Source organism: Marmota marmota, unplaced genomic scaffold (genome assembly GCF_001458135.2).
Source record: "Marmota marmota marmota unplaced genomic scaffold, marMar, whole genome shotgun sequence".
Lineage (NCBI taxonomy): Eukaryota > Metazoa > Chordata > Mammalia > Rodentia > Sciuridae > Marmota > Marmota marmota.
The window spans coordinates 9,599,619-9,620,313 of record NW_026000016.1 but is presented as its reverse complement, the minus strand read 5'-3'; the positions used below and the strand labels follow the sequence as shown (position 1 = coordinate 9,620,313).

The 20,695-nt window shown below is 37.8% G+C and overlaps 1 protein-coding gene across 16 annotated transcripts in view; it reads right to left on the bottom strand.

Annotated features, from left to right (window-relative positions):
• The window catches only part of Znf438 (zinc finger protein 438), a 192,600-nt gene extending 171,905 nt beyond the window's left edge, over positions 1–20,695 (bottom strand). For 7 of the 16 annotated variants that reach the window (XM_048809102.1, XM_048809114.1, XM_048809116.1 and 4 more), the window contains exons 1-2: positions 20,553–20,695; positions 8,414–8,480 (exon numbers count right to left, since the gene is read on the bottom strand). The gene's annotated coding sequence lies outside the window, so the exon portion shown is untranslated. The other 9 variants (XM_048809105.1, XM_048809108.1, XM_048809110.1 and 6 more) reach the window with 7 other exon arrangements.

Below are 20,695 nucleotides of genomic sequence, written 5' to 3'. Positions count from 1 at the left end.
AGATATCTTGGTTGCCACAACTGGGGCAGAGGGATTTCTACTGGCACCTAGTGTGGGTAGAGGTCAAAGATGCTACTGTATATACTACAATGCACAGGACAGTCCCCCACAACAAAATAATTATCCAGCCCAAATATCAATAGCGCTACACCTAACAAACTCTGGGCTAGAAGTAACATGAAAGACTTGGGCAAAGAGATTACATTTAAAACCAAAAGTAAAGAGAAAAAGAGGAGGAATTTATCTCCATGAACCCTCTTTTAGAAGTCAGGGAAAAGCAGAAGAACAGAGAAGACAGAAGAGGGTTAACTAGAATGAGAAAAAGGAAACAAAAAGCCAAGACAAGAGTGTTTTCAAAATGAAGCACGGTCCCTGGAGAACGACTGTCATGTCCAGTAACACTGGCAGGGCACTAAGAGGCCTGAGAAGAACAGAAGCAGCACACAGTGGGGAGTGAGAAACAGAGGTAATGCAGACACACTGGATGAAATCGCAGGGCAATTTGAAAGCTCTTAAATACATCAGTAAAGAGAAAAAACTAGCAGGTAGTTGGGTTCACCCAGTCCTGAGGCTTTGCCAGGTCAGAGACAACAAAGAGCTACAAAGAAAATGGGAAATTTGCAGGAAAATAATTTGAATTTGAGCATATAGGCTATGTTAAGAAAGAACTGATAATAGGGGAGCTAATGAATAGAGAGAAGTGGGGGTGAGGTTAATGATTGAGAGTTCCTCAAGGCTATATGTGTTGAAATTTAATTCCCATTGTGAGGTGTTAAGACACTAGAAAAAATCTGTGGAGTTTGGAAGTGGGGGCCTCTGGGAAGTGATTAGGATTATATAAAGTCATTAGCGTAGAGCTCTCATGATTGAATCTTGGTGGCTTTATAAAAAGAAAGACATCAGAAGGCACACACGTACACATGGGTTATACTTGTCTCTTGCCATATGATGCTCTGTGTAGCCTCAGAACCTAACCTGCAAGAAGGCCATTACCAGAGGAGGCCCCTAGACCTTGCAATTCCAGAACCAAGAGCCAAAATAAACTTACTGCTTTATAAAGTAGCATGCCTCAGATATTTTGTTACAGTAATAAAAAAAATACTAATACAGTGGAAATCTTTAAGTCATAAACATTCTTCCATATCAATAAATACACTTCTCTACTATGCTTTTAACTGTTCCATGATAATGTGGTTAGTTCCTTGATATAATTTTACTTTAATAATAAAAAGCTGCATGACCTAAGTGTTGGTGAAGGTGTGGAGAAAAGGGAACCCTTTTATATATTTGGTGGAAATGTAAATTAGTCAGTCATTGTGAAAAACAATTTGAAGATTCCTAAAGAAACTTAAAACACTACTATCATATGACCTAACCCCAAAATCCCTCTTCTGAGTATATATCCAAAGGAAATTAAATCACTACCTCATAAAGATATCTACATTCCCATGTTCACTGCAGCATTATTCACAGTCATCAAGGAATGGAAACAACAGAAGCGTCCACGCACAGAAGATTGGTATATTGACCAGCTTTTCATTACTATAATGAAATACCTAAGACACAGTACTTATTAAGAAAAGAGGTTTATCTAGCTTACAATTTGGGAGGTTTAAACACAACAGCACAGCACACGCACTGGTGGGAACTGTCCTTTAGCTGCATCATCTCATGGCAGATAACACTGTGGTAGTATATGTTGGGGCAAGTTTTTCAAGCAGGAAGCAGAAAGTTGGGTGGGACCAGGCTTGCTCCTTTTATAACAACACTTCGAACAGAATTCAAGAGGATACAGGAGAACTACCCTCTAAGAGCACTCCTCAACAACCTAAGGAAATCTGACTAGGTCCCACTTCTAAAAGGTTCCATCACCTCCCAATATTACATCCTAGGGACCAAGACTTTAAATGACATGAAATTTCAGGGACACAATTAAACCACACACTAATCATAGCAAATGGATAAAGAAACTGTGTGTGTGTGTTTATGTCTGTGTATATACATAATGAGTTATTATTCAACTTAAAAAAAGTTTCCATTTGCTTCAAGATGTATGAACATGGAAGACATTATGAAAAGTGAAATAAGTCAGCTACAGAAAGACAAATACTACGTGATCTCACATACAAATGGAATCTTTAAGAAGAAAAGTTTAATACACAGACATAGACAACAAAATGGAGATTCCCAGGCAGGAAAGGAAAAAATGAAGATGTAGCTGAGTCAAGGAATACAAAGTTGCAGATATGTAGGACAAACAAGCTTAGAAATACAATGTAAAACAAGACTATGGTTAATACTATACTACATTAGAGACTTCTGCTTTGCTGCCAAAAAACCCAAAAGGATAGCTATGTGAGATGACTGATATGTTAATTTGCTTGTCTATAGTAAATATTTCACTAAGTATATTAAAATATGTTGTTCCCCTAAATACACATAATTAAAAAAATAAAAAATAAAGAGATAATATTTGAACATAGCTCATCATCAAGAAAAAAACTCCTTACGTAGTTAACAGTCTCTGTGTACTATTCCAAATCTTCAACTCATTTACTTTTCCAGACCAGGACTAAATGATATTTGTGGAAAATATCATGTTATTGTGAATATATATGACACATGATAGACCTAGAATAGAATATCAGTTCTTTCATTTTACTACTCTTGTGACTTTGAATTTTGAGTACTATTCCAATTACTAGGCCATCATCTGGTTCTTTAGCTTCTCTAAACCCAAATTTGCTCATCTAGTTAACAGACTGTGGTAGGCAAAACACTGTGCCTCCCATATCCTAATTCCTAAAATCTCTGACTATGCTATATTACATGGCCAGGGGGAATGGAATTAAAGATGCAGATGTACCTTAAAATAAGGAGACTATCCTGGACTATCTTGGTTAGTCTAAAATAATCACAAAAGTCCTTAAAGGGGACGGAAGAGCAGAAAAATCAGAACCAGAGAGATGGCATTATGAGAAAGACTTAACCAGTCATCACTGGCTTTAAAGAGGGAGGCTGCTACAAATTAAGGAAGGTGGGGGTGTAACTACAGAAGCTGGAAGACAGGCAAACTGATTCAATCCCTTAATGCCTTCAGAAAGAAATGTAGCCCTCTCAGTGAGATTCATTTGGGATTCTGGCCTCAAGAAGGGTAAGATAACAAACTTAGGCTATTTAAGCCACAGAAGTTGTTTTGTGTTTTATTTTTACAGCAACAATAGAAAACTAATACACAAGTAAAATATACTATCTTCATAAATATCATGTAGATTAACCTAGATACTGTAAATAAAGTACCTAACAGAGTGCCTAATATATAGGATGCATTTAAATAGCTACTATTGATATTGAAAGTTTTGATAATACTAACAGCATCAAAACCAGTCAACAGAAAAAATAATGAAATGACTCAGTTATACAATTTGCTCAACTCTGTGACCTAAGGTCTCAGTTCTCTCACAAAACAAAATGAAAAAGCTAAGAATAGATGACTTCTGAAGTTCTTCTAGCTCTAAAATTTTATGAATCTAAAACCTAATTCCTTAATGACATATTCTACTTATTGCTAATTAACTGATTCAGAAAATCCTATTAAATAAAAATAATAGACCAAGCAGTTTTCCTTTTATGTTTCAACATTTTCGATATTTTATATTACTGAGTTACAGCCTTATAAAGTTGAGTCATGGCATAAAAATCACAGGCTTGCAAGTCAGGAAAAACATCTAAGTCATCTTGCTACTATTAAAAGCCTCAGAGTCAAATTAAAATAATAATAGTATCTTCTTAAATAACTCAAAGTATATGCCCACATATTATCTCATTTATTCTTTTTTTAATAGCTTTATTGATGTATAATTCACATATCATACAATTCCCCCTTTTAAAGTATACAATATAGCAATTGTAATATATTCACTGAATTTGGAAAGCATCACCACAATTTTAGAACATTTTCATCTCAAAAAGAAACTCTACCTATTTAGCAGTCACTGTGCACTCCTCCCCTCCAACCCTTCCAACTCATTAATCTATTTTTTAATCCCTACTGACTGGCCTACTCTGAACATTTTATATAAATGAAATCATACAACACATTGCCTTTTGTGTCTGAGTTTTTCACTCAGCATAATGTTTTGAAATTCATCCATGTTGTCGCACATGACAGTTCATTTTAATGCTGAATAATATTCCATGGTGTGAACAAAACATATTTTGTTTATTTATTCATCTGATAGATATTTGGATTTTTACTAACTATGCATTATTAGAATAATGTCACTCTGGATATTTATGTACATGTTTTGTGTGGCTTTTTATTTTTATGTATCGTTGGTGGATCCCTAGGAGTGGAAGTGCTGGGTAACGTGTTTTATCCTTTTGAAGAACTGCCAAGCTGTTTTTGAAAGCAGCTTCTTTCTCCTTTACAATCCCTACAACAACATATGAAGGCTCCAATTTCTCCACATCATTATCTGTTACTTGTTACTATTTTTGATAACAGTCAACTAGTGGGTTTAGTGTGGTATCCTATGTAGTTTTGATTTGTTTTTTACCTGTGACTAATTAACACTAAGCATCTTTTCATGTGTTTATTAACCATTTGTAAATCATCTTTAGAGGAATATCTGTTCAGAAATTTTTACTTGAGTATCTTTTTATTACTGAGTTGTACGAGGTTTTTTATTTTTTAAATAAATTCTGGACATAAGTTCATGATTTACAAGTACTTTATCCCATTCTATGTACCTCACCTAATCCCAGTGCAGTTACATGCACCAACAGATTCTGTATTGCTATCCCCATTTTGCAGACAGAATTGGTATGTCATATAATTAAACAATCTTGACAATTGGCAGTCAGACTCTAAAGAAAACTTACAGCTGTGTTGCTATTTCTATTAGTTTAAAGAGGTCATGTAGTGACAGCCACATCATTGTGACACCAAAGTTAGGAAGGCTCCCTCTTTCAATCCTAAAGCTCTCCTGTATCTAAAAGCAGATAACATCACTTCCACAGCTATATCAAAGATGGTTTATTCATTCACTAAAAAAGTAGTAAGTGTAACATGTGAATGCCGAGCATTTAAATACCTGCTATTGATATTATTGAGGAGCATCCATGACACTGGGAGGACTGAATGAGGAGAATGGATTTATCAATGAACATAACCAAATTCTTGTCCTCATTAGTTTCATAATTTGGCGGTTATGCAAAACCCCTATCCCTAAATTAATTCCCTAAAGGTAAACAGTCCTGACAAAGAAAGTTTTTATTCTAGTATCTGAAGATACATCCTTAACTCAGGAATCATCATAGAGTTTCTTGAGAGGATAGGATAACACACATATCTTTTAAAAATCCAAAGCATGAAACTTATTTTGTGACCTAAGACAACCTTATTTTGAGTACTATTCCAATTACTAGGCCATCATCTGGTTCTTACAAAGCATTTTGTAAGACAGCAGTGCTTGATTTAATGGCATTTATCAAAATTAATTAAAAGAAAATACTTATATTTTTACCTTTAGCCAGAAAACCCTGATGGTTCATAGTCTAAATCATGGCAGTGTCCAATTCCATGCTGAATAAAATGTTATAATAGCTCCATTAAACATAAAAAAATACAGTATTACAAATTCAACAACTTAAAAAGGTAGTTCTAACCATTTATAATAAAGGGTTCCTAACATAGAAGGACCTAATCATGCCCAGGAGAAAGAAGGCATAACCCTAAGTGGCCAATGCAAAATTCAAATTTCTTGATAGTGTAGAATTTTTTTAAGATCCACACAAACATTGCTCTCTAAATTACATCTATTTTCTTTTGTTATAAAAATATGTACTATCCTTAATTATGGTCAATAAAATAATTTGTTGAGAATGATAGAACCCACAGCTTATAACTGAAACTACATTGATTTTTACTGAACTAATTTAGTAAATAACAGCCAGTGAGTACACACAGGAAGATGCACCATGCCTCCCTCATGGTTCTGAGTGCCCTCCGCGCACCACCTTGTACTAGGAGATGCACATGCCACTATTTAGTAAGCTGGGTGCCTAAGGATTATGAAGGTACAGGTTAAGCTGGAAAAGCAGGACTCAAGGTGATCCCAGATATGGCTTAGTACAAGAAAGGCAATATCACAGTTCAATGCAGGGCTTTTCCACACTGTGAATTGGGAGGCTTGGGCTTTTCTGGAGGTATCTAAATTGCTGCAGGGTCAGAGGAAAACTGCAAGTGAGCAACCCCATTCCTCTCACTTCCCCCTGGTTTACACACTGAACTTCCAGGTATGTTTTCTGAAGACTGTGATAAAAAGGGTCTGAAAAAAGACCAAAAGGACCTCTTGGTCAGGAAGACAAGATGTACATCAGATCTGAAAAGACAAGGTGTGGACAAATAGGAGAATGAATAATGAAGTGGGTGAGGAGCCCTCAAAAACAGGAAAGGGTGCGGCATTAGCCAAAGGCCAGGGTCAGGTCTTTATCCACAGAAAAGAATGCCTATTGTGGAGTGGCTGCCTCTGCTTAAAGGAGCAGCAAAGGGATTCTTCACCCAGAAGCATTCAACTTCTGAAATCCAAATTCCAACATGCTACTTAGGGACTGCAATCTCTTGCCTCCTAGACTTCTATCGCCAATCCTCCAAAAAGCAGCCAATGTGAGCCTTCAGCAAAGTAAGAAAAATGGTGTCACTCCTCTGTCTGAAACCTTCCAATGGCTTTCCCATGACATGGGTAAAATCCTAAATCTTTTCATTGGCCCTAACTGATTACCACTAATCATGCTCCTAGTTGATTACCATTCTCCTCACTCATACCTCCCAGTAGCATGGATGCTCCTCAAGCAAAGCCCCACCAAATCTTTGTGGGATTAAGTGCAATTTCCTTATCCTGGAAAATTCTTCCCTAGACATCTGCATTGCTGTGTATCTGATGATATCTATGTGTTTGCTCAGAGTTCACGTCTGAGAGCCTCTTCCCTGAACACATTATTCAAAACAGCGTCTATATCATTCTATCTCTTGTTCTTTTTCATTTTTCTTTGTAATACCTTTTTACCATCTGAAATTTAAGTGTGAGTGTGTGTGTGTGTGTGATGTACTCTCCTACCAGAACTAAGCTCTGTTTTGATCTACATAGCCATAGCATCTCAAACTGTATCTAGGATATAAGTGCTTAATTAATATTTATTGTGTGGATGAATGAATGACCAATTGAACCATACCTGATCTTAAATCTCTTTATGCTTCAAGTTTTTATCCACTTTCCCTCCCTTCTTTTTCCCAATTTTTTATCTATACTCCAAACTTCACTGCTTATCCAGTATAACCTAGGATTTGAGTGCCAGGTTTTGCCCATTTTCTGGCCCTACATTCTTAACTCTCTTGGTGGCTTGTCCTTCTACTACACACCTAAGGATCAATCTAAAGATGGACTTCCCACATCTGGACTAGAGACCACTGTTATGAAAGCCCCTATTCACAAGGAGTAAGAACTCTGCATATACATGGCCTCCCATCTCGGCCCGTCTCACTGCTGCCCATCAATCCTTCCTTGGGTTCCTTATCAGCTCCCTCCATTACTTCCCACACAATCAATTTCAAACCTCCACCACTTTCTTCAGGTTTCCTACTCCCCTTTCACTTAGCAAATGACATCACCTCCCCAGAAACAAAAGAAAGGTTATTAGGTCAGACTTCCTTGGTTTCCGCCCTCACTGAGGAACAGCCACGCACATTCTCACCTCCTTCCTGGCAGTATGGAGGAAGGGTGTCCCTCTTCCTGTCCAAAGCTAACCTTTGATCACTGTCCTGTAACTCAAGTCATCCACCTTCTTAGGGATTTATCCACTTACCCCCTACAATTCTTTGAATTCTCTTCTAATTTTCCCTTTCTGCACATAAGTATCTCTATCATAAAACAAATGAACAAATGAGACTAATATACAACCCTGGACTTCATGTCTCTCCCCTGCCACTGTCCTACCTGCCCCTTTCTCTTCACAGCCAACTGTTTTAGAAAGAGCTTAAGTTATATTTATTGTCCTCCCACATCCACTACTTAACTCTCTTCAACCTATATGTTGCCTACGAGCATAAAACTGCTCTCCCAAAAGCATAGAGGACTTCTTAACTGAAAATTCATACAAATTATTGGACCTTGTTAATTCAATACCAGCATCCTTAACCTCAAAATATTTGTCTCGTGAAATATAATTTCTTCTTGATGTTCTTTCTACTTTTCTTGGCTTCTTCTTCCCAGTCCCACTTGCTATTGACAGCATGATCCAAGAAAAAAAGTCTATGTGATGTAGTAGTCAAAAGCCTGGGTTCTGTCGTATTCAGTTCAAGACACCACAGCAACAGAAACTTAACAAGATTGTCTAAACATCAGAAACTTACTGTCTCACAGTTCTGGAGGCTGGGAAGCCTAGGATCAATATGGTCAGTTTCTGGTTAGGGCCCTCTTCTGGACAGAAAAAACACAAAAAGTGGAAAAAAGATCAGGAAGGAATAATGTTACAGAAGCCAAGAAACAAACATTTTAAGATTAAGAATATTCTATCTGATCAGGGCTTCATCCTTACCACCTTATTTAACTTAATTATCTCTTAAAGGTCCCATTTCTGATATACTGTTACATGGCAGGTGAGATTTTTAACACATAAGTTTGGGGAGGGAGGATAGAGTCCACAGTAACAAACAATAAAAAACTTTAAATATAATATGATAAAACTCAGTTGTAAGTAACAATAACTTGCAAGAATAAGAACTCTTAATAAAGTAACAAAATTAGACACCATGTGAAACTATCAGGATAAAAAAATTAATATAAATATATAAAACATAGTTATGAAAATGAAAAGGGAGACACATAATTATAATAAGGATATTAAATAGTATTTCTTCATTTCTAAACTATTTGCATAATTAGAAAAATTTGAAAAATAAATTTTCATAAAAGGTGAAAATGAGCTGGGCACAGTGGCACACACCTGTAATCCTAGCAGCTGAAGAGGCTGAGACAGGAGGTTTTGGCGAGTTCAAAGCCAGATTCTGCAAAAGTGAGGCACTAAGCAACTCAGTAAGACCCTGTCTCTAAATAAAATACAAGATAGGACTGGGGATGTGGCTCAGTGGTCAAGTGCCCCTGAGTTCAATCCTCAATACCACCCCCCCCAAAAAAAATGTAAAAATGAAAAACTTCAGCTGAAAAAAAACACAAGAATAATTACAAATCTAACTTCCTATGTTTGTTTATCACTTAAAGCATTGCCATCTGTATCAATTAAAATATAGGCTAAAATGCTATACAACAAGACCAACAACACAATGGCTACAAAAAAAAAAAAAAAAAAGAGGAATTCATTTCTCTTTCATGACAGTACAGGAGCAGACAAGTGGTCCAGGGAGGGAGATAGCTCTGCTCTGCAAGGTCATTCAGAGACTAAGGTCCCACATGTCTCATCTCACCTCTCCTTGGGGCACCACCACTGCTGGCTAGCTCACCAACACTTCATGGATAGGAAAGGAAATGGGCAAAAGAGTACGACAGACAAGCAGCTTTTTTTTTATTACTAATTTGCTTTAAAAGTAGCATATATCACAGCTCCACTCTCACCCTACTGCCAAAACTTAGAAACTGGCTTAGTGACTTTATCTAGCAATAAGGAGCCTGATAAATAAGATTTATATATATAGAGAGAGGTGGGTAGGGTAGGGGGGACCTACATGCCTAGCTAAATATCAGAGGTGGGAGTGCATCCTTCTTCCCCCTATGCAACAGTCATCTCCTTTCACGTGAGTTAATTGGAAGTTCCACTCATCACTGGAATCTGTTCAAAGTCTAGAATCTCTGAGTGATGACAACCCTCTTTAACAGGTATCCATGTGGCTCCTTCCCTATCCAGTGACCTATAAATTAATAGAGAAGTAATCTTTGCTGTTTACTATCATCATCACATCCAATACTCAGTGGTCAAATACAATTAAGTTTTACATTCTGAAAAGAATACCAAATACCTTATTTTATCAACAATGAAATACTGTTGGAAAAGAATTGCAAAGAATCCATGCTCCAGCAGAATGTAAGTTTTTTGGTTAAATTCAGGTTCTGGTCTCTGAAGGGAATTTCCTTGTCCATTTGTCTATAAGAGCCCTGTCTTGGCCACTGAAAGATTCTTTTCTTTTCCGTTATTCTTTCTGGCCATATATGAAGTGGACACAGAAGAGAACGTGCTTCAACAGTGAAGCAAAGATCCAATTGCCTACTTCCTGCTGGTGCAAATTTGGGAGCTAAGGATTATTGACTACTAAGTGTCAAACAACATCAAAACAACACAGGCTTTTGCAAACCAAACGTTTTGGATTTTTGACAACATAATCATCTCAAAAACTCAATATGTCTGTCTGTCTTCTGTCAGGGCCACATGAAAGTAACCACAAGTAAAGATTTTGTTTGTCATAGATATTAAACTTGTCAACTCTATTTTTTATTTTCTGGCATCAGTGGCAGACCTATCCCTCTTTCTCTTGATTTACAGCTAGCTGCCTTGAGGTCATCTGATTCACACCAAGAGGATTTTTCCACCTCAATGACATCAGGGTTGGCCATGTGACTTGAGATGTTCCTTCGTACCAGACTGATTTCAGGCTTAGTCATTTGGCTTGCTTTGGCCAATAAAACAAAAACAAAAGTAATAAAGTCACTTACAAGAAGCTGGTTCTGCCACTTCTCTTTTTCCTGTCACAAAAATGGTAATGTCCCCCTGCCCAAAAATGGCAGTGTTTCTTCAGTTTAAATCTTGGGTGTGACAGAGGATGTGGAACATAGCCACAGCCAACATATCATGAGTAAGAAATACACCTTTATTGTTATAGGGAATTAAAACTTTGTATTTGAAACTGTAGTTTTTACTTAGTTCAACTGACTGGTTCAGGTGAAAAAGCAAATCCTTACTTTAGTTTCTGCCTGGACTAGCTTCCAATAGCTTCCAAGGTTGAGCCAAGAAAATCTAGCAGAAGGTTTTTGAGAATGACAAGCTTACCTCTTACTGTCTGGCACACAGGAACAATTTTTTCCAACCCTGCAATGCCCCACATTACAGTCAGTTCAGACTACAGACCATGGGGAAAAAAAGAAACTTCAATAGCTATAAACTACAGAATCCCTTTGAACTCTAAATACAAACTAACTGGCCCTTTATACCGCAGTCTGGCTGGGCACAAATAACCGAGCCGCCACAAAGCCTTGTAGGTTCAAACAGCAATTCTTTATTCCCCAACTCTCACTGGCACTGCACACACACTCCTCGGGAACACACCCCTTTCACCTGGCTCCCCGCGCCCAATCTCTGCGAACCCCGGGGAGAACTCCATGGAAACTCCAAAGTAGATTCAGATTCAGATTCCCAGAGTCGTATACAACTCAATCAATCCAGCATCACAGCAATTATATACAGCTTAACTCAAATCATCATCTCAATGGTTGCTGGCATCACTTTTCAACCATTCCCTCTGGCAATATGCCAGGCGTCATTCTGACTCAGCTGTGGCTCTCAACACCTTTATTTGATGCCCCCTTATAGTTCCCGCTAAAGAAGCAAGCAGACTCTACTGGTATTAGCAATCTGATTCTTTCTAACCACTTCCCTGGAGATGTAGACTGGATAGAGAAATTGATGCCTTATAAAAATTATCAGAGGTGACAGTTTCACCAAATATTTTACCACTATACAATTAAGGGTCAGTGGTTTTTTGACTTTTTTTTTTTTAAATGTATGTCAGCCAACCACTTAGCCAATGCCATGCATTTAAGCTTTTTATTATGCAGTACCCCGTTTCAGGTACTAAATTTTGGCATTTTACAGGGTATGGGTTAAACAGTTGTAATAAAGTGATACCAAAATACAATGGCTCAAACAAACAAAAAATGTATTCTCTTTCATGAAACAACATGGAGATACCCAGGTGGCTGGGGGGAGAGCAAGTAGTAGTTAGTTTTCTCCACAAGGTCATCCAGGGCTGATATCCTCAGGACAGGGCTTCTATTTGAGTTCAAGACAGTTGTTGCCATTCCTGTTTGCTGCTTTCCAGTCAATGGGAGAGGAAAGAGAATGGGCAGATGAAGTCCAGGACAAGCACCATTAAAAGCCAATCCAGAATTGCATATTTCACTTCTGTTCATATATAACTGGCTCAAACGTAAGCATACAGTCATACCTATCATCAGAAGCAGATGAAACCTAGAGTGGGTAACCATGCTGCCAGCTAAACCATAGGGGTTCTAATTCTAGAATGAAAGGAGGAGGAACTAGATAACAGAGAAGAATTAATCTCTGCCATACCCTCATACAACCTTTCCTCAATAGTCATCAGAAAGCCAATCAGCAACTTCCTGGATTCAGTAACCTTCTCAAAGTCAGTCAGTCTCTAAACTCCAAGCTTAAAATCATCCAATCCTTAAACTGTTTGACTTTTGAAAATCATCCAATCTTAAAACTCCATGCTTCCTCAAAACCTCATAAGATCATGTTTTTTGCCTTCTAGGAGGACAATATTCTCCAAGCATAGTTCTCCCTTGCTTAGGAAGTATAAAATTCAGCTTTGTTTCAGCAATATTGTATGGTGATCTCTTCACATTAATAAATAACATGAGTATTTGGATATGAACATTTTTCTTCACTGAGGTAAGAAAAATATTTGTTACAATAATCCAATATAATGGCAAGTTTGGAGTCTTTGTCTTTTAAGGAAAAGTATAATTCTTCTTGCCCAATATACATGCACACTAGCAAAGGTCAGACTCCTCCTCTCCCTTCCTCCAAAACCCATAATTTCATACTATCTATGGTCCAAATCCAACCAATGGATGTACAATACGAAACATTACAATATCCAACCACTAAAACCAAGAATTGAATAACATCAAATAATCTTTTTAAAACTGCTTAAATATTTAAGTATATATTCTTTTTAACCTAATGAAAATACTGTCTAGCTTGGTTCTTTAAAACCTGAAACCTAAATTCAAAATCCTATCTTGGATTTATTCAGGCAAACTAATAAACACTTAAGTTCCCCAACCTAGGCAATAAAATATTGATCACCAGTTCCTAACACCTCACAAAAATGATGTGCTCAATTAGAGTAGAATAAACTCTCAATGTTTCAGGAAGAAAATAAAAACTGTATTATTATCATTTACTCTGTTGTTAAAGTCAAGTCAATCTGAGGTTTAGGTTACAGTGGAGAGAAACAGCCTCAAATATGATATAAACAATGGCTACCCAACTTATCACATTTTCTAAAAGGATTCAAAATAGAAAATGAGATAAATGGGAGGCTTAACTCTTGAACAAATCCCTCTGTATCAGAATAGCAATGTCAGTCCTACCATGCAGGCCACCTGCCCTAACTATGCTCAAAAAAACAGCTGAGAGCTATCTCTTAGACTACTTTTGGATTCAGAGGTCTCAAAAAAATATATTCTAAATAGCAAATAGTGCTATCTTATGGTGAAACAAAACTCAGTGAACTTCCACTGAGTTTCATATCTGAGCAGTATTTCAAACACACAATTTACCAACTGATTCAAGTGGCAAATTAGACTATGTGCCCAGAAACCTATTTAGTCATGTAATCATAGATTAGATGAATTTATACAGAAATTGTCAATTTTAATTTTTTTAAGAATACCTCAAGAGGCAGAATAACTCAATGGAAACAGTCAAAATTACATTATGAGTTGGGTGACCTTGAATATACTATTTAGTCTCCTTAAACCTGCTTTCTTATCTATACAGTGGGAATAATTACTCTATTGCATAGGGTTTTTAGGAAGATTAAATGGGATAACAAAAAACTGGTGACTTTAAAAGGGTGAACCTATCTCCAAATCCTAGATCTGCTCTTGTCACTAACTTGCTCCAACAATATGGACAGTCATTTGACCTATGTCTGTTTCCTTATCTGTCAAATAATGAAGATTATGTAAGCCCTACATATTTTATAGGGTGTTTGTGACAATAACATATGAAAACTAATATAAAAAGGATCTTTGAAAAACAACCAAGTTACTAACTATAAGATAGCTAATTCAGTATCTACAAAAAAAAAAAAAATTGAAGGAAATTCATACTAGCAACAACCCAAGACTGTATAATGTCCAAATTAAATTAATTTTAGTAAAAAGATTTTTTTTTCACAGTTAAAAACAAACACAAAAGCACTAGATACAATGACAACCAAAAATACTTACGGTTATTTTAACTAGTTTCAAGAATGTTTTTCTATGCAGTAAATGAATCAAATTCGCCTAACTATCCAACAAACTAAAAGCAGTACAACAAAACCTTTTGTTCCAGTTCCCGCATTTGCCACTTAAAACTACCACCTCCACTGGGGAAAGCAGAAAGAGTGAATGGAAGAAGGGAGGGAAAGAGGGAGACAGGCAGGAGAGAGAGATAAAAAGAGAATATAACAGAATATAAAATAAAAAGAGAATATAAAAGAATAATGGTTTCAATCTTAAATGTCCCCCAAAGGTTCACGTGCTAAAGGTTTGGTTGCCAGCCTGTGGCCTTCCTGGGAAGAGGGTAAACTTCAGGTTATGGGGCGTAGTGGAAGAAAATCTGGTCATTGCAGCATGACCTTGAAAGGGATGTTGGAACCTCATCCTCTTCCTCCCTCTCTCCCACTCTCTGTTCCCCAGTCACCATGAGGTATGTAGATGTCTTCCATTGTGCACTCCCCACCATGATGTACCACAGACCCAAAGCAATGGGCCAAGAAACAATAGACTGACCCACACTGAAACCCTAGGCCAAAAGAAGTCTTTCCTAACTTATAAGATTATCTCAGATATTCTGTCCCAGTGATAGAAACATAACACAGGAAGGGAGCAGGATGTGAGGGGAGAGGCCTGGAAAGGAGGAGTGAAATAAAATGAAGTGTTTAAGAGATTATACAAATTATCAACATCAACAGCACTGACGTTTTAAACTGGTTAATATTTATTTGGGGTGGAATAGGGTATCTGATGAATTCTAGGATGTTTAGTAACATTTCTGGCATCAACTCACTAGATACCCAACACACAGTTGTGACAATCAAAGATGTCTCTAAACATTGCAAAATCCCCAAGGTAGGCTGGATGAAACAAAATTATCCTCGTACCAGTCTAAATTCATAATACCATATTCCAATATTTATCTCACATTTACCTCCCTACAGACTGGTGGCTCAGAATGGAGCTTGAAACTAGCAGCTTTGAAACATAAGAACCAAATAAACAAATGCTGCCTGTGGGAGGGCAGCAACTTAAAGAGAACTCCAGTTATAGTAGGTAGCTAGGGTTAATCTATGCCTTCCATCGACAGGAAAGGGATAACTTTTTTGTGTTTAATAATAAGAATTTGCTTTTGATTATTCTTTTGGAATGATAACTTGGTCGACCTGTCACTAAAGCTTAGTCTCACCCAGACTTACTAAGTAGTAGCCATTAGAATTTACATGAAAAAAAATCAAGCCAGAGATCTTAATTTCTAAGAAATTATGAATCACAATTCATAAATTATTTAAATCTATACAAATTACTTAAATTATTCAAACATTTACAGTTTCAAAAATACAAAAACTAGTGTTTAGTTATCACTCCCAATATATATGAGCAAAAAGGTATATGCAAAAGTAAAAGTAACTACCAGAAGTAGAATCTTATGAACTACATGTAACTGCCTGGTATGTTCCATCACTGGCTATACACATTGTTTTCTGTAAGATAAAATTTCCATATATTTATATGATAAATATATAATGAAGATCATGTAAGCCCTACATATTTTACAGGGTGTTTGTAACAATAACATTAAAGGGGTTTTAAATTTTGCTTGTACAAGTATAAATTTTAAAAGAAATTGAATTTTATTCATTATTTAGGATGCTATATTTCACATCTTCAATGTTAGAGTGGCTTCTTTTGTTTTCAAATAGGACCTACCCTCATACCTGCTCTTCTGAGAGCTACCTGAACAATGAAATAATCACCAATCTGCCCTCACTGAGCCTGAACTTAAAATTCCACAAAGCCTATGCAATCAACAGGCCAAAAGTTAATTCTACTTTATATATATGGGTATTCTATTTTATATATGGGTATCTGATGTTCTTAAGGAAGCTAATTACAAAAGTGATATAAAGAAATACCAATCATTTCAAGTCCACTGAATTAGGGAAGCTACACAAACAGATTTAAAATTCTGTGAACTACAAAATGAGATGGCACACTTCTACATTTATATTTGTAGAGGGTTCCTATTGGAGCAATGATGAATTTGGTTATTCAGATCAACTCTTCCAATAAAAACTTCAAAAGCTAAAGAAAATATAATTTTGTGTATTATAAGAAAAAAACTCTGAACTTAATTATAAAATCTATAATACTGCAATTTTAAATAATTTTTTAATGGTTCAAATTTGAAATACTCATATTAGTTAATTGTGACAACTGTGTTGAGATTGTGGTATGCCTAAAACTGATTTACAGAAACAAGACACATTAGTGGTGGGGGTCTAGTCTCTAGTTCTACAATGCTCCAGATACAAGAGAAGCAAACTATAACTCCACCTATGACACGTTACCAGATTCCCTTTTTACAGCAAAAAAATATATCTCAATGTTAAAGAGTGGATCAGCGAAATTCAAACTTATTCCAATATGTGGAAATTTGGTGTGGTACACTTAAACTAGCGGAAACCTGCCCAACTGCTTCACACACAGCCCTTCCATCACCCTCTATTATGCAAACTGCAACAAACAGTTCAAGCCAATTCCCTGTTTCACTCTTGAGCCCTGTCAACACTGAGGTAATAAACTGGAAAAACTCATCGCTCCACAATGATAGTCAAATATCACAATTTATTTCATTTTGTAAAAATCATATCAGTGCCAAATAAAACTAATGCAAATGTAGTAAAATATGCAAGATTTTGAGTAATTCTTTTGTTGAAAAGGACTCTTGGGGAGCCTTAAATTCTTCCTGCAATTACTTAAGCATTCTTTTGCTCCTTTGCCCTTTTCATGCCCCATCTCTCAAGTCATGGGGTAGGATAGGGGTGTGCAGAAAACCAAAATGAACTAATCAGCATGTACTTATGCATTTAGTCTAATTTTATCCCCACAGGTTTTTCCTCATACTCTGCTCCTCCAGGAAGAGAGCTATGTTATTCATCTCTGAACTCCCAAAACCTAATTAAATGCCTTTCATATAAAGTCATCCTTAACAACTATTACATGACAGGCAATGTATAAGGACTAGAGATGGAGAAGTTAAAAAGAGAGAAACCTTGCCCTCATGGAATCTACAGTGGGGGGACAAGTGGGAAAAGACTGGACTTTGCCTGCAGGAACCCAATCAAATAATGAACAACCTATCAGTACAGCCCCACTCCTTACGTTCTTTACTCCCACTGCCAACCCAGGCTTAGATAAGAACAAAAGCAGGTTTTCTCTTCAGAAATATAAATGTGTATCTCCAACACTGACCACTCCCAACTCCACATTCATATTAGTCACCTCATCCATAGGGAGGCAGTCACAGAAATTAACTGCATGTACTCCAAAGCCAGAGAATGCTTGGAGGTGAATCTCAACTTCCCCACTCACAAATGGGGCGAATTAAGGAAGTTTTCTGTACCTTCATTTTCTCATCTTTATAGGAACAAAAATAACTCCTACTGGCTGGGCTCAGTTGTGCACACCTATAATCCCAGCAGTTTAGGAGGCTGGGGCAGGAGGATTGCAAGTTCAAAGCCAGTCTCAACAAAGGCCAGATGCTAAGCAACTCAGTGAGACCCTGTCTATAAATAAAAATATAGATATAAAATAGAGCTGGGGATGTGGCTCAGTGGTGAGTGCCCCTGAGTTCAATCCCGGTACCCCTCCCCGAAAAATAGCTGGTACCATACACAACTATTTTGAGGATTAAACAAATTAATTATGCAAAAGTACTTAAAACTCTGCCTGGAACCCTATTTACACGTACACTATTATTATAACACTATTATTACTAGCTTTTATATTATTATCACTATGTCTAACAAGCATCTAAAGCTGAATTCATACTTTTCCTCCCAAATCCTGTTCTCCACATCCTCTCATTTTAGTAAACTATACCACTGCTCTCCTGGTTGTTCCAGCTTAAACTGAGAATTTATTATTTCTCCTTTTTCCTCCCACTCCACATCAACAAGTCCTGTCAATATGTTTCAAATTCTAACACTTACATCATCTCCACAAATACTCGCCCTAGCCTAAAGTACTACCCATCTGGCCCCCAAAAGGTAAGCAATAGCCTATCTCGCCATTTTTATTTCATTCCTACCTCCTGACTCTACAGTTAATTCTCCATACAAGAAAGCTTAAACTAGATGTCACTTCCCTGATGCAAACTTTCCAGTTTTCCATTACACTTTGGATAATATCTTTACTTCAACACAGCCTACAAAGGCCCCCCCTAACCTAGCAGGCCCTCCATCCTCATCTGTCACGACTTTCCCCCTTTCTTACTGTGCTCTGAACACTCTCACCTTGCTGTTTTTCAACCACTTCTGTCTTGTTTCCACCTCAGAGCTCTGTCCTGAGCTCTGGGGCAGAAAAATATAGTCATATGAAGCATGGATTAGGAAGTCAGATTGCCCAAATTCACAGTCTCTACCACATTTCAGTTGGGCAAATCCCGCATCTTTGTCTGTTTCCTCCTTCATAAAAATGGAGAGAGTGTTAGTTACTTCATGTGATTGTCGTAAGAATGTAGAGTTTAGAACAGTACTTACATATGTAAGCTCTACTAAAGCATTCACTGCTATTATTATCCTTTCCTGAGATGTTATTACTCAAGCTCTTCCCCTCACTCAATAGATTAAACTGTCCCCTCCTTTAAATGGCCTCCCCCGACAGATCCTACCTAAAACAACCTTCCCTGTTCCCCACTCTCACCTTTCTTTTTTTCACTGTACTTACTCCTATCTAAAATTATTTTATGGACTTATTCTTTGATGTCTATATCCCAACTGTAACAGGAGCTCCGCTAGGTTGGAGGCTGTGCGGCTATATTTCTAGTTCTGACTCAGAACCTGACTTTTGAATGCACATTTCTCATTCAGGGTAGAAACTGATGCAAATCTCTTAATAACAATATCATACTTAGAAAGCCTTTCATTTTCACACTCATGATCTCCTCTGACCCTTGAAAAAGGAACAGCAGCTATACAATCATCTTACATTTTAGAGATAACAAAGTTTCAGGCTTGAATGACTTGTTTTTGAACACAAAACTAGTAAATGGTAGAACAAAAATCATAAGCCCTACTTTCTGATTCTAAGGCTCCTTCCAACAGGTAGAAGGTTATTACTCTCTTGAAATGAATTTACAGAAATGTGAGCTCTTAATGTCTTATATAAATACATGCCAATGTGCTATATTCTTCCCTTCAATACTTAACAAATATCTGTCCCAGGGTCTGAGAGTATTATAAATTAGTATTAACTCATCAATAATGTACTAATCCCTGGCAAGAGTTAGCCAAACTATTCAAGTAGTCAGATGGTACGACTGAATATTCCAAGTCAAGAAAGCAACAACTCCTAAAATTCGGTGTACGGGTGTGAGTATAACATGCTAATTCCAGTATGCAAAAAGCTTTCTCTGCAAAACCCAGACAAAGGGGTGCATTGTATTACCAAGATCACTGTGATAATCCCAGTTAGTTTTTGATTCCTGATCCATCAAATTCTGAGGCAATAGCTCAGATAACCCATCAGACTTAAGAGTCACAGTTAGATGGCTTGGAGTTAAGGATGTGAGGAAGAGGCAAAACTGTGCGCAAGAGCTCTGTCTACCATGGCCAACGACCATCACATACCTCAAACAGCCAATTACTTTTATAAGCCTGTAGCATTTTCCATGCCTGTGTTATCTCATGTGTTCTCGTAACCTTCCTGGTCCTGTGGGATACAGTTAGGAGGACAGAGGCTGTTTTCCATCCACTGGACACAAAAAGGAAACTGAGGCAGCAGGTGGTTGTCTTAGAACTTGTCCTCAGCGATTTGGGCCCTTGTGGGATCCCACAGGAAACCAGGACATAAAGATTCCTAGTCTCTAAAGGCACTCTCCATCCTCGATTTAACATGTCCAGTTGCAGGACAGAGGAGATGAAGAGTAAAAATCTGAATCCCTTCACTAAGGAATTTGTAAAAGGGCTGTCCATTTTTATGTCCCCCTGGCTCCCAGGCTTTCCCCGCCCCTGGGGAAAAAGGTGCAGACCCTGCCCCGCAGGGTGAGGCCTCGCCTGCCGGCACCTCGGTGCCTCCCTCCCAGAAGGGCGCGCTCCCGCTCTGAGCGGGCACCTGTCCCTTCGCCACGTCCGGCGGCTCTCCTGATCTTCCAAGATTCAAACGCCCACAGCCAACACCGCCGCAGAAATGCCAGCGACCAGCGAGCACCACAAAACCAGGGTGCTGCAAGGATCCTCGCAAACTTACAGTTTTCCTACAGCGTGCGCGTCACGGCGGAGTGACGTCATGGGACCCGGCGTTTGGGAGGTCAGGCAGCCGGGCGCGAGCACTCGCCCCCACGGCTCCGCCCCCACCACGGCTCCGCCCCCAGCGCCACAGCAGGAGAGACG